This window comes from Microcebus murinus, chromosome X, assembly GCF_040939455.1.
Source record: "Microcebus murinus isolate Inina chromosome X, M.murinus_Inina_mat1.0, whole genome shotgun sequence".
Lineage (NCBI taxonomy): Eukaryota > Metazoa > Chordata > Mammalia > Primates > Cheirogaleidae > Microcebus > Microcebus murinus.
Genome location: NC_134136.1, coordinates 57,841,497 through 57,856,036, shown reverse-complemented (window position 1 = coordinate 57,856,036; position 14,540 = coordinate 57,841,497). Strand labels below are relative to the sequence as shown.

The 14,540-nt window shown below is 39.7% G+C and overlaps 1 long non-coding RNA gene across 14 annotated transcripts in view; it reads left to right on the top strand.

Annotated features, from left to right (window-relative positions):
• LOC105871432 (uncharacterized) overlaps nucleotides 1-12,396 on the top strand; it is a 175,555-nt gene extending 163,159 nt beyond the window's left edge. For all 14 annotated transcript variants that reach the window (XR_012915978.1, XR_012915980.1, XR_012915982.1 and 11 more), the window contains one exon: nucleotides 826-12,396. This is a non-coding gene — a long non-coding RNA (uncharacterized LOC105871432). The remainder of the gene's footprint in view (nucleotides 1-825) is intronic.
• Nucleotides 12,397-14,540: the final 2,144 nt, after the last annotated feature.

Here is a 14,540-nt window from a genome sequence, read left to right as displayed (position 1 = left end):
TGTTTAAGATAAATATACACATTAATATGTATCTACCTCTGTGTGCATGCATATTTAGTAATTATATTTTAAGCATGGTGATTTTTAACGTTATCATACTCTGTCTATATATGTATGTATGTACATATATATGTAAACTAAGATGTTAATGAGACTTTATATATACATGCATTAAAGCAGGGGAATGCATCTCCTTCAAAACTTTGTTCACACCTGATGTGATCTAAACCACAAATCTACGTATCAATCTAGTTTTAATGCAGGTTTATTTATTTATTTATTTATTTATTTATTTTGAGACAGAGTCTCGCTTTGTTGTCCAGGCTAGAGTGAGTGCCGTGGCGTCAGCCTAGCTCACAGCAACCTCAAACTCCTGGGCTCCAGTGATCCTTCTGCCTCAGCCTCCCGAGTAGCTGGGACTACAGGCATGCGCCACCATGCCCGGCTAATTTATATATATATATATCAGTTGGCCAATTAATTTCTTTCTATTTATAGTAGAGACGGGGTCTCGCTCTTGCTCAGGCTGGTTTTGAACTCCTGACCTTGAGCAATCCGCCCGCCTCGGCCTCCCAAGAGCTAGGATTACAGGCGTGAGTCACAGCGCCCGGCCTAGGTTTATTTTTTATGTGAACCTAAATATAGAAGTATTTATTTATATATTGAAAAGAATGCAAGTATATAATCCAAAAGGTTATCATTCTTAACAGGTTTTATAATAGTGCTTCTCTTCTTGATCAGAACATGGTTATTTTCTAAATACTTGGCCAACATCATTCTTTTTATTTTTTAATTAAAACTTATTTTTGTTATTATTTTTTTTAGAGATGTGGTCTTGCTATGTTGCTAAGGCTGTTCTTGAACTACTGGGCTCCAGTTATCCTCCTGCAAGTTATCCTCCTGCCTCAGCCTCTTGACCAGCTGGGACTACATGCCACCACACCTGGCTTGCAAACACCATTCTTAATGAGATGGTTACCATAAGTCTGTTATCTAAGAGTTGAAAGGTAACAAGCGTGCGCGCACACATACACATACACATACACACACACACTGAAGTAGGAGTATGCTACCTTCCAGTGGTAAAGGTTGGAACAGTGGGACAAACCTGAGTAACCTTTAATGGGAGTTTATATAAATGTAAGTATAGGTATCATGCCCTGTGGAGCAATGTATGGCATATAGTGATTGTGTCTTCTCTTAGGACTCCTACCAGTTGCTAACAATTCAACACATAAAGCTAAAGAATGGGGAAGACTCCGGTTGTCTGGGAGGGGAACTAGGTCAGAGACCACTTTGATTTGTGAATTGGTAGCTCAAGACAATCTCCAGGCTTCAGGCAATTCCTTCTCCCTTTTCTGCCTGGATCCAGCTCATTTAATGCCTGAGACAATTGGATGCCATAAAATGTTGAGTGACAATAAGGGGACCCACATAGACAAGATCAGGAGGAAATTTAATTTCTGAAAGAACAAGATTCCTCATGAGGGTGGGTGGTTTTAGGCTCAGTTTGGTTTCAGATGGAAAACAAAAGCAAAAGTGCAGCAATCTGAGCAGGTTGCCATATACTGGCAGAATTGGAGGCAGCCATGTTTCCTGGCGCTTTTGTCTTTGGGTGGCGTTTTTTCGGACAGGAAGGGCGGGAGAGGAGAGCGCCAGGAGAGTTTATTGATATATTTGGAGCACTACTGCCATCGTGAGGAAATAGTTTGAAAATAGCCTACGCCATTACAGAGTCCTTCCCGTAAGGCCTAGCTGCTGGGGAAGGTCCGGCCTGAGAGTAGGTGGGAGGCTTGGGCTCCACGCTGGGCCTCTTTTCTAGGGCCTTCATACTGAGGTCCCCAACCCTTGGGCTGCAGCTTGAACCTGTCCATGGCCTGTTGGGAACCAGGCTGCACATGACCGCCTGAGCTCCGCCCAACCGCCCTACCTCTCCTACCTCTGTGGAAAAATTGTGTTCATGAAATTGGTCCGTGGTGCCAAAAAGGGTGGGGACCACTGCCTTAAGAGAGACCTGGACATTGGCGATATCTTTGTGTAGAACCTGGATAGTGGTGGTCCTGGAGTGAACCTGCAGCTGCCAGGAGGTACCACTTCAGGAAGTCATGGGGCGGGGCCTTGTTTCCTGCCAGTGCAGGTGGAACTGGAAGAACCCACCCAAAACAAATGTAGACTCTTGTGGGCATTTGGCTACTGTTCCTACTCCTTGGAGCAGAAGTTAGCAGGCTTTCACGCGGCATCACCTTGCTATAGGGCCGTGGGTCCATTGTGACCTACTCTCAGGCCAGACCTTCCCCAACAGCTAGGCCTCATGGGAAGGACTTTAATGGCATAGGCTATTTTCAAACTATTTCCTCACGATGGCAGTAGTGTTCCAGAAATATTAAGAAGTCATGTGTTGGCGCCCTCCTCTCCCGCCCTTTCTGTCTAAAAAAACGCCACCCAGAGACAAAAGTGCCAGGAAACATGGCTGCCTTGAGTTTTGTCAGTATATTGCAACCTGCTCAGATCGCTGCACTTTTGCTTTTGTTGTCCATCTGAAACCAAACTGAGGCCTAAAACCACCCACCCTCATCAGGAATCTTGTTCTTTCAGAAATTATGTTTAGACCAGACCTTGTCTATGTGGGTATGATTTACTTCACTCAAAGTTATGGAGCCAGTACTTTCCCATGGCATCAAATTATCTTTTTCAGAGATAAATTGGGTTTATGAAGCTTAAATTAGGAGGAAATTGCTTGAAGCTAGGAGGAGATCTTCTCTGGGAAACAATTCACAAATCCTGGTCTTACCTGGCTTCTCTCCTAGACACTCAGGGAGTCCTCCATGTTCTAGCCTTCTTTGTTGAATTAAAGGCAAAAATTTGGCATGAGCCATAAGAGAAGGGACCAGATAGCTGTCATTACTGCATGCCATATATGCTCTATGTGGCATGACACTCATAGTCACATTTGTATCAATTCCTATCACGTTACTCAGAGTTTTGTCTTGTCAACTCAAATGAATGAGTCAGACAAAAATCTCAATCAATGGAGGTTTAGTAAGCCATGATTTTGAGCATGTTCCAGGGGATAAAACATGAACTGCAGACAAGCTGTGGGTTTTTTTTTCCAAAGGTGAAGTTGGAACCTTCAGCATTGTAAAGGCATAGAGAAGGAAAAAGGCAGGGGTGGGGCAGGAGGGGTGGTGGTGTCTGATGAAGTAGTGGCTACATTCTTGTGAGGGCCAAGAAATCTACATTTTACATAAAATAAGGGAGTGAAGGAAGCATCAATTATGTAGATGTCCATGGGTAGGTGGAAGAATGCCTGATTCTGTCTTGTCTCTAATTCTGTTACTTGTATAATAAACCTGTAATTCATTGTTAGTGTTGAATCAGGCTTTAGTTTTAGGTGGTAGACATATGTACAATTTGCATGTCCCTCCTTATGGGAAGTTAGCAAGAAATTTCCGTAATGAATGATCTGTGGGGCCATCTCTTCACAGGTGCCTGAAGCTGTGATTTTCTTTTTATATTTCTCCCATTCTTCAAAATCTTTTCAGAGAAAGCATTGTAGAATGCCTGAGCTCATGGTTGCATTTTTTTTTCTGTTTTACTTCAGCATATTATGAGGGTACAAATGTTTAGGTTACGTATGTTGCATTTGTTTTTCATCGACTCTCACGTCTTTGCAATGAAGGTCATTTTTAGGAGATCATGTCTCTTAATGGAGAAAAAATTAAGTCAAGGTCTAATGTCAAAAAATTGTAGGTAAATAAAACTCAAAAATGATGGACAAGGGTAGAATGCAATAATGAATTTACTATATATATTTGAAACATAATTTTCTTTCTCTAGTTTTTCATTTTTATTAGACACAAATAATAGACTAATTTATTTGCAAAATAAATTTTAGTCTCAAACTTGGTCTGATTACTTCCATAAAGTGCAGTAAGAATAATCATTGGCCATGTAGGCCTTATTTTTAAAAATTTGCTTTGCTAGAACCCCCCTTTTTTAAAAAAGGAATTTCAGTTTAATTACATAATGAGTGAGATGTGTACCGTTTGGGGGATGGTCACTGTTAGGGACTGGCTTCCTGCACCCCGCCAGGCAGACGAACAAAGACACCAAGGATGCAATCACTCAAGAGGAGTTTTATTTTCTGGCTAGCCAGGGTCCGAGCCCTAGAGTGCCAGCGCAGTGGCCGCTCTTACAGGCAAGGACCCCGACCTGAATTGTGGGGTGCCTTTTATCCTCCCCCCCAAAGGGCCCTAGCAAGGCACAAACTAATTATGCGCTGGCCATGAGCTGACCTTTGAAGTGATTAATTTTCTTTGAATTCTGCGCGATCCCTGTGCATCCCACCTCCCTTTTGCCTTTTTTCACAACCCAAGAGATAACTGGAGGTATGAGTATAAACAGATGTGTGCTGTTCGCTAATTGCCTCACCCTACTTCACACGAAGGGGGGGGGAAATACCTTTCTTGTTGTGCCACTGAGACGCCGCCGAAGGGCCATCGAGGCGCCCCCACAGTCACACTGGAAACTCAGATTTGTGGGAGGAGGGGGGGGAAAGGGTATTGTTTGAAACCTTAAAATTTGTACCCCCATAATATGTTGAATTAAAAAAATATATTCAATGAAAGAATCAGTGAATGGAAATGGAAATGAATAATCTTGGAATGACTTTCTAAGATGAAACAATACAAATAAAATATTTTAGAGCTTAAAAAAAAGGTCTCTTGAGCCAAGCCAAGGATTTAACTGCCTGTAGATACCTACACGAACTGGGAAATTCCTCCTTTTTGAGGTCCCAACATGTTCTTTGCCAAGTCTCCAATGGCGGTGGCACCAATAAAAGAAGACATACTACTTTTATTGTCTGTTTTCTCTTTTCATCAGCTCCAGCCTTGAAGATGTTAACAGGTGCAAGGGAAAGGAACACCATGGTTCTGAGGAGTTCAGCATACAAGTGCTGCCCTCACAGCTCATGCCTGGGGCCTGCAGTGAAAAGGAAGCTGGAAGTGATGCCTGCTGCAGGGGGAAGTTCCCTGGCCTGCGAACCATGCTGGCCAGCACCACTGCCTGCAGGGGTGAAATGCAGTTTGCCTTAGTCATTCATTTGGTTGACAAAGGCATGGGTCCCTTATTCAACACTGTGAGAACACCAAGGACAGGCCAGTTCCAGGTGGGATATAGCAGTAGCAGGTGTATTTGCTGAAAGTCTCAGGTCCACCCAATTGTCTGGTGACTGGGAAGTTCTGAAGAGAAGTGGAACAACCCAGCCAAGCAAAGAAGAGTTAAGTCTTTTTCTAGTGGAGTAGTTACACATAAAAAGATGGGGATCAAAAACAGTGACAAGGATTGAAAACCAATCTACATTTTAAAAGTTTGTGTAAGAGATGGCATCACCCGTGATCTCACTTCACTTTTCCATGTATGACTGTTTTGGCAGGTACATTTTAAAGAAGTGTGACTATTTTTAGAAATGCAAAAATGTTTCTAGAGGCAAAAGTGACATCAATGAAAGTGGTGAAGTAGGGAACTCTAGCACTCATTCCTCCAGAAAAGCAACTAAAAACATTCAATAAACTATGATTAGAAGGAAATTTCCTCAACCTGATATGGGGCATTTATAAACAAACAACAATAAGAAAGAGCTAATATTATGGTCAAGGGTGAAAGACTGAAAGCTTTGCCCCTAAGATCATGAATAAGACAAAAATACTCACTTTCGTTACTTCTATTGAACATAAAACTGGAAGCTATAGTCAGGGTAATAAGTCAAGAAAAATATATAAAAGGCATCTCAATTAGAAAAAAATGAGTTTATTTCTCTTCACAGATAATCATGATCTTATGTAAAGAAAATCCATTAAAAATGCAAAAATAAAAAAACCCAAAAATATTAGAGCTAATAAATGAATCCAACAAGTACTGCAGGGTAGAAAAATAACTAAAGGCCAGGTGTGGTGGCTCATACTTGTAATCCTAGCACTTTGGGAGGCTGAGGTGGGAGAATCACTTGAGGCCAGGAGTTTGAGACCAGCCTGAGCAAGAGCAAGACCTTGTCTGTATAAAAAATAGAAAATTTAGCCCGAGGTGGTGATAAAAATTCAAACAAATCCTAGAACTGAGAAACATTGGCTGAACCAAAAAAATGCATCAATGAGGCTCCATAGCAGAATTGATCAAGCAGAAGAAAGATTCAATTAACTTGAACACAGGCCATATGAAAATACACAGAGGAGAAGAAACAGAGAGAAATGAAAAGAAACAAAGAATGCCTATGAGATTTACAGGATAGTCTGAAAAGAGAAAACCTAAGAGCTATTAGTTTTCAAGAAGAAGTTGAGAATGAGCCAGAGGTAGAAAACTTATTCAAAGAAATAATATAAATTTTTCCAAGCCTACAGAAAGATATTCATATCCAGGTACAGGAATATCAAAGATGACCCACACAGATTCAACCCAAAGAAGGCTACCTGAAGGCATGTAATAAACTCTCAAAGATTAAGGACAAAGAGAAGATCTAAAAAGCAGTAAGGGAAAAGAATCAACATATAAAGGAGCTCTGATTAGTCTAGTAACAGACTTAGCAATGGGAACCATACAGGCCCAGAAGGAGTGGGATGACATATCCAAAGTGGTCAAGGAAAAATACCCGCAACTGAAAATACTGCACAAAGCTATCTTTCAAATATGCAGTCTTTCCAGACAAACAAAATCTGAGGGAATTCATCACCACAAGACCTGTCTTACAACAAGTGCAAAAGGGAGTTTTCCAGTCTTGAAGAAAAGTATGCTGGCATGTGATAAGAAAACATCTGAAGGCATAGAACTCACTGGTAAAAGTAAGTACACAGACAAAGCTGGGTGCAATGGCATGTACCTGTAGTGCTAGCTACTCAAGAAGCTTTGACCTGAGGATCACTTGAGCCCGGCAGTCCAGAAGTTAAAATTCAGCTTGGGCAAGATAGTAAGACCTTGACTCTAAAAAAATTTTAAAAAGTAAGTACACACAGATAAATTCTGAATACTCTTAATACTGCAATTGTGGTGTATAAACAACTCATCTATAGTATGAAGACTAAAATACAAATCTATGAAAAATAACAACTACAACAATTTGTTAACAGATACACAATATAAAAAGATGTAAGCTGATAGAACAAAATGTCAAAATGGGGGAGTCCAGTTACAATGTGAAGTTTTTTAGTTTTTTCTTTGTTGCATTTCTTTGTGATCAGTGTTTAATTGTCATTTGTTTGAAATAACTTGTTATAACTATAAAATGTTTTCTGTAAGCCTCTTGGCAACCGCAAAGCAAAAACCTATAATAGATACACCAAAAATAAAAGGGCAAGGAATTAAAACATATTACCAGAGAAAATAACTTAACCACAAAGGAATACAAGAGGAAAGAAAGGAAGAGTTGAGTTATAAAACAACCTGAAACAAGTAACAAAATGGCAGTAGTAAGTCCTTACCTATAAATAACAACATTGAATGTAAATAGACAGCAAATATTACTTAGCTATAAAAAGAAATGAATTTTGATATATCTTCTAGCATGGATGAACTTTGAAAACATGCTAAGTAAAAGAAGCAAGACAGAAGAGGTCACATATTGTGATTATTCCATATATATATATGTATAATATCTAGTACAGGTAAGTCCATAGTGTCAGAAAGCAGATTAATGGTTGCTGGGGGCTGAGCAGAGGAGAGATGGAGAATTACTACTTAATGGGTCCAGAGTTTCTTTTCTTGGTAATTAAAATGGTTTGGAATTTGCTAGAGGTAATGCTTGCACAGCATTGCGAATGCAGTAAATGCTACTGAATTTCACACATTAAAATGGTTAATTTTATGTTACATGAATTTTATCTGTTTTAAAAAGTGGCAATATTTTTAAACATCATTTCCAAAGCTAATTAATTATATGTAGTTAATTTTTTCAAATATGAAAAGCATGCAAATTATAACCAAGGAAAACTTGTTTTAACAATTATGGTATAGGGGAATTTGAACATTATTTTATAAAAGTGTATATTATATGTGCATAGGGAGCAGATGTTAATACATAGTATAGAAATTTTAAAGGTGATTATTTCTTCTCACTATGTCAAACTTACCATATATTTTCTGCTTTATAATTTCATAAAGGTCTTCTAGAGCAACATACAACAAACTTCAAGCACTCAAAAGTATATATTGATAGGTATATATGCAAGTAGTATATCAGATGATGCCGAAGATTTTGTACAAAATTACAAACAGTATAAATCCAATTATATTTAAAGTGAAATGTGTGTGTGTTTATATCCATAGATATGCATATTATTTATAATTATCTATATGTATATATAAATTTCTAAAAGTCATATTTTTAAGCATGATCATAATATGTGTTTGTATATGACATTTTTGATCACTATATTCATATCTTTATATAAACAGAGACTTTAATGAAATATTATAGTTCCATGTGGATTGTGTGAATACATCCATCTTAAAGTTTTCTTAGGATACACACCTAGCTAACTGAATATGAGTGATGCCTATTTCAACTATCATTGAATTTTTTTCTTTCTTTGTAGTTTTCAAAGATAAAATTTTAGGATAAAAGAGTATGATCAAATTTTCTGAGGTATAAATATATTTAATATCTATTTATTTAATATGTATATATATTTGTGTATATGTATGTATAAGTAAATATATTGTATAAAGAGTAAGAAATGAGAATGTAATTTTTTAAATGGCTAGAGTAATCCAGAAGCTGTTTGTAAATATTTTATTTTCCAAAATCCAGATTTTGCATTTTTTTTATGACAGAGTCAAAACCTTCCCAGGAATCAGATGTGAAAAGTTTGATTTTAAAACAAGATATATAACTAGATCCAATTTAAATGTAACTTTTTTTGTGGTATTTGATTGTATATAGAACTTTGTGTCTATGTATTAAATGGGAGTAAATATGGAAAAGGTTATTGTTTAGTCCAAAGTTTTATGCTATTACTTTTCTTTTGATCAGCACATGGTTATTTTCTGAATCCTTTGCAAGCTTAATGTCTTAGTCATTAATGAGAAAATATAACACTGATCCTGAACTGAAAAATAGTAACACGCACACATAGTAATATCATATGATGCAGTTGTAGGCTATTTAATTATTAATACATGGGAAAATGCTCGTGTTCTAATGCTAAATGATGAAACTGTGAGACAAAATCCTGTGACAAAATCCTGTGATCCATCTGACTAGAATTTATAGTCATTCCAGTACTTGTGTCACTTTAAGTAGAGCACTGTATAACATTCAGGCAGGAGAGCTATCTGAACTCTTATCTTAGAGCTCCACCAAATGCCTTCCTCCCATTCAACACACAAGGCCTAGTGCCTAGGTCAGAATATGGAGTAGGAGTCCTAGGGAACTTGGGATTTGAGTCAGGACAAGAACCATGTGGTTTGGTGCCTGGATTTGTTCTTCTCCAAACCCTTAGGTGTAAACATTTTCTTTTCCATCTTAGGCATGAATCCTTGAGTTTTGTACCAATACCACAAGACAATTTGCTATCATGATAAAACACTGGAGATACGATGCTGACTGAATGAAGAACAAAAATGGGAAGACTTGGCTGTGCGGAAATTGAGTTCTGGAAAAGAGAAGATGCCTGATGAGGGTGCGTGGCGTAGATTTCAGTTTGATATCAAATAGAAACCAAAAGCAAAATCCTAAGAAGAGTAAGTTTCTACAAATTGAGCAAAATGCAAGGTAGCCATAGTTTCTGGTGCTTTTGTCTCTTCATGGCGTTTTTTCAAACTGGATGGGCGGGAGAAGGGCGCCTAGAGCAAAGCTAGTTGAGCAATACTGCCATCGTGAGGAAATAGTTTCATGAAGTCCCAAGCCAAGAGCATTTTCCTCCACGTAAGCCTTACCAGGTGAAGAAGGAAGGGTCTGTGGGAAGCTGAACAGGCCCTCATACCACGTTTGGCTTTCTAAAACTTTTCTTTGAAGCCTGGCAGGAGAAATGGACAAATGCAGTCTTGGGGTAGTATCTGGTGAGTGAGGGACCAGGACTGAGTCAGCAGCTTCCAGAAAGTCCCAGCACAGGAAGTAGAATGGCAGAGTGTTAGTTTTCTCACAGTGTAATTAGGACTAGAGGAAGCCCCTTATAGCCAAAGGCGGACCCTGGAAGCATTAATCTTATGAACATGCACTTTGGAGTTTTAAGGCAGTCTCACGGTCCTTCTGTTGTGTGGCCAAGGCGTTTATAGCAGTAGTGTCAGAGCGCAATGGACAGTCCAACTCTAGGTACCACCTATCTGTAGGCAGTGTTATTTATAGATACACCAAAATTCCAGAACATCATTGTCTAGAGCAAGAAGAACCTGTGCAGAAGTAGGGATACCCTGACATGCCAATGTGAGCCCGAACATCTAGGAGAGCAGATTTGCTCAACTGGATGAAAGCCAATAATGTAATGGAAGGCCCAGGCAATTCCTGAGTCCAAATGCTAGCAGCTTCTGTGACTTTACAGGTTAAAGATAAAGTCTCTTGTCATGACAGGACTCTGATATCATCTCGGTTCTCTCATGGAAGGCAGATAGGTGGCTATTTTCTGTCGGCCATCCCCTAAGAAAGATGGCATTTTTTAGGCCCCAGGAAACCATTATTTACCTGATATAGCTAGTGTTCTCTGTGCCAGCTTCAGAGCTAGTTCCTGATGAACATTTCACAACAGTCTACAAGTGTTAGATCTGGAGCTTGCATTCCATTCCTTTATTTCCCTAGGGTTTTGGCTAAGGCTACAATGCCTAATAATAAGATAATCTACCCTTTTAGTGTGGAGACCTCCAGATACTCCATGATTCATAATTGCAGAATCCATAAGGATGGCTAAAATTTTATGGGCGACTTGATCTTAATGACATTCTTCTTCACTGTCTATTATCACAGCATCTGAATTCTTTTATTTATTTATTGAGTCAGAGTCTTGTTCCATTGCCCTGGGTAGAATGCAGTGGTGTCATCATAGCTCACTGAAACCTCAAACTCCTGGGCTCCAGTGATCCTTCTGCCTCAACCTTCTGAGTAGCTCAGACTATAGGCATGTGCCATGATGCCCAGCTAGTTTTTCTTTTTTTTTATAGTAGAGACGAGGTCTTGTTCTTGCTAAGGCTGGCCTTGAACTACTGAGCCTCAGGCTCCCAGAGTGCTAGGATTATAGGCAGGAGCCACCATACCTGACCACATTATCTGATTTCTTAAATAAAGGAAGAAATGTTGTCTTGGCATTCTGCCACCTTCCAGTGCTTCAAGATCTTGTTCAGGTGTGATCTCTCCTGACTTCTGATCATTCAGACAAGCATTCCAGGGGAGGAATTGGCTTTTATGACATCCTTGACTGTGTCTAGCTATTCCTCAAGCCTGGCATGGTTGAATTGAGTGATGGTTTGTGAACATAGATGCTATTGGCATGCGGAATGTCTTGGAGACACTCTTGGAAGCATTTCTCAATGGCTCCAGGTCCTGGGAAGAAACGAAATGACATCTAACCCCCTCACGGTATTTCACCTAAAGTAGACTTAAGTATCTGCTGGGCTATCCCCTATAGAGAAATAGTTTGCCCTGACTATCTTCTTGGAAATACATCCTTATATATGCGACAGTGTTCCCTATATGAAGCTACAAATGTTAGTAGTCCTAGGCCTAAAATTGCTTTAGGCTAAAGAATGTTGTATTCATCTCTTGATCCATTTCTATCGTCAATGGAGGCCATGTGCCTGGCCAGTGGATGAAAACCTGGCAAGGAAAATCATACCTAGCTGAGTCCCAGTGATAGTGATTGGTTTCCTTTGTAATGGGGGATAGTGTGGAGGGGCAATGATTATTTGGGTTTTGGTTGGATGCGTATCATTCAGCTACACTAGGTAGTCTTTTCAGCCCTTGCAAAGTCAGAATTCCATTCTCTTTGTCTTATCAGCAGCCATTGTCTGCCTCTGATTTAGGGAGAAAAGCAAACTATTGAAACTTGAGGATCAACTCATATAACTTTGGTAACACCAGGTAAGAGAAATGACAAAGTGTGTTTTATTCTAATTCTAACATGTGATAACCTTATGCCAAACATATATGTATTCTAGAGAGCCAATATGAACATTGTAATGTATCTGTAAAAATTCAAACAAAACAACTAACCACGTCTATTTTCCTAAGGTGATGTTTTTCAGGGTATATTTTCAAGTTTCATCTTTATTTATAATTAAAGCCTGCTGTTGACAAACAAGGCCTAGTGTTGATGACATTCATATGAGTTTAGGTTCCTCAAAGCTTTATTAAAATACATACCTGGTCTGGTCCAAACCACAATGTAAACATTACTCTAATGTTAATATAGATGTATTTTTGAGTGAAACTAAGAATGTATATATATATATATATATATATATATATATATATATATAAAGATACACATGGAAATAATCCATGTTTATCAGTTGTTTTGACAGGTTGTATGATAGTACTTTTCTTCTTGATCAGCACATAGATTTTTCTGAATCCTTGGTAAGCACTATTCTTTAATTTACTAGAGAAATAATACTTGAAGCCTTATATCTAAAAGATAAAATAATACACACACACCATAAAGACATAGGAAGTAGGTGAAGAGTATTTAATAGCATGGGAAAATGCTGTGTTCAGATGTTAAATGATGAGACCATGAGTAACCTCTGATAGGAATTGATACATAGATAACTATGACTATCATGCCATGTGGAGCATATATGGCAAGCGGTAATGACAGCTATCTGGTACCTTCTCTTATGGCTCATGCTAAATTGGTTGCTTACAATTAGACACAGAAGACTAGGAAGACTCCCTGGTTGTCTAAGAGGGGAGCTAGGTCACAGACCATTGGGATTTGTGAATTGTTTCCTAGAGATCTCTAAGCTTCAAGCAATTCCTCTTTTTTCTGCCTTAATCCAGAGATGATTTGATGCCATCGGAAAGTGCTAGACATGTAATTCTCCCGAGGTCAGACAAGATAGGCCATGTTTAGGGTGGTATGACAGTAGACAAGACATGTAATTCTAAGTAAATCATACCCTCATGGACAAGGTCAGGGGGAAATTTAATTTCTGAAAGAACAAGATTGCTGATGAGAGTGGGTGGTTTTAGTTTGGTTTAGTTCAGTTTGGTATCGGATGAAAAACAAAAGTTCAACAGTGTGAGCTGGTCACCCCAAACTGAACAAACTGCTTGTCAGCCATGTTTCCTGGCGCCTTTGTCTCTGGGTGGTGTTTTTTCAGAAAGGAAAGGCGGGAGAAGCAGACTCCAAGACAGAACACTACTGCCATCTTGAGGAAATAGTTTGAAAACACCCTACGCCATTACAGCCATCTTGAGCAAGGTCTCCTCTGTGGAGAGGTGGGAGAAGCTTGGGCTCGCAGCTGGGCCCCTGGCCTTCTACTCTAATGCCTTAAGAGAGATTTGGACATTGGTGGTATCTTGGTGTAGAACCTGGAGAGTGAAGGTTCTAATGCCAAATGCTCTGAACTTCCCTGTCATCATACTTGGACACTGATACAAGGGACCGAAAGCCCCCTAGCGAAATAACATCACATGAAAGCCTGCTAACTCTTGCTCCAAGGAATAGGGACAGGAGACAAATGACCATAAAAGCCTGCATTTTCCCTGAGCGGGTTCCTCCAGTTATGCCCACATGGGGAGGAACCAAGGCCCCGCCCCATGACTTCCTGTAGGAGTACCTCCTGGCAGCTGCTGGTTCACTGCACACCCCTCACTCTCCAGGTTCCATGCCAAGATACCACCAACATCAGGTGTCTCTCCTAACGCCTTCGAGAAGGCAAGGAAGCCCAGCTAGAAACCCAATCCTCTTCCACCTCCCCACAGTCAAGGGAAGTGATAATGGCGTAGGATGCTTTCAAACTGTTTCCTCATGGTGGCAGTAGTGCTCAAGATATGTCAAAAAACCATATGCTGACGCCTTCTCCCGCCTTTCCAGTCTGAAAAAACGCCACCGAGACAAAGGAGCCTGGAAACATGGCAGCCTTGCATTTTGCCCAGTTTGGGGCAACCTGCCCAAACTGCTGTACTTTTGCTTTTGTTTTCCATTTGAAACCAAATTGAGGACTAAAACCACCCACCCTCATCAGGAATCTTGTTCTTTCAGAAATTAAATTTCCCATGACTGTAACAGAGGTGAAGGGAGCAAAATGTTTTACCAACTGTCTCTTTAACCTGCCCCTACTCTTTTTGGAAATTAAAATAAGCATCCATGCCCAAGGCCAGGCCAGTAATCAGAAGGGCAGAGGAATTGTTACTGCCCAACCAGGTTCATTGCCCACTGCCCAAGAGAAAGGCAATACACTGAAACATCAGGTGTTACACAGCAGAGAAAGGGTTTAATTCTGTAGAGCCCTAAGCATTGAGATGGAAGGGATTCCTCAGATCTGCCTTCCCAAGAATATGGGAGACAAGGTTTTTAAAGGAAGTTTGGCTGGCAAAGGATGAGGCAATCAGGGCA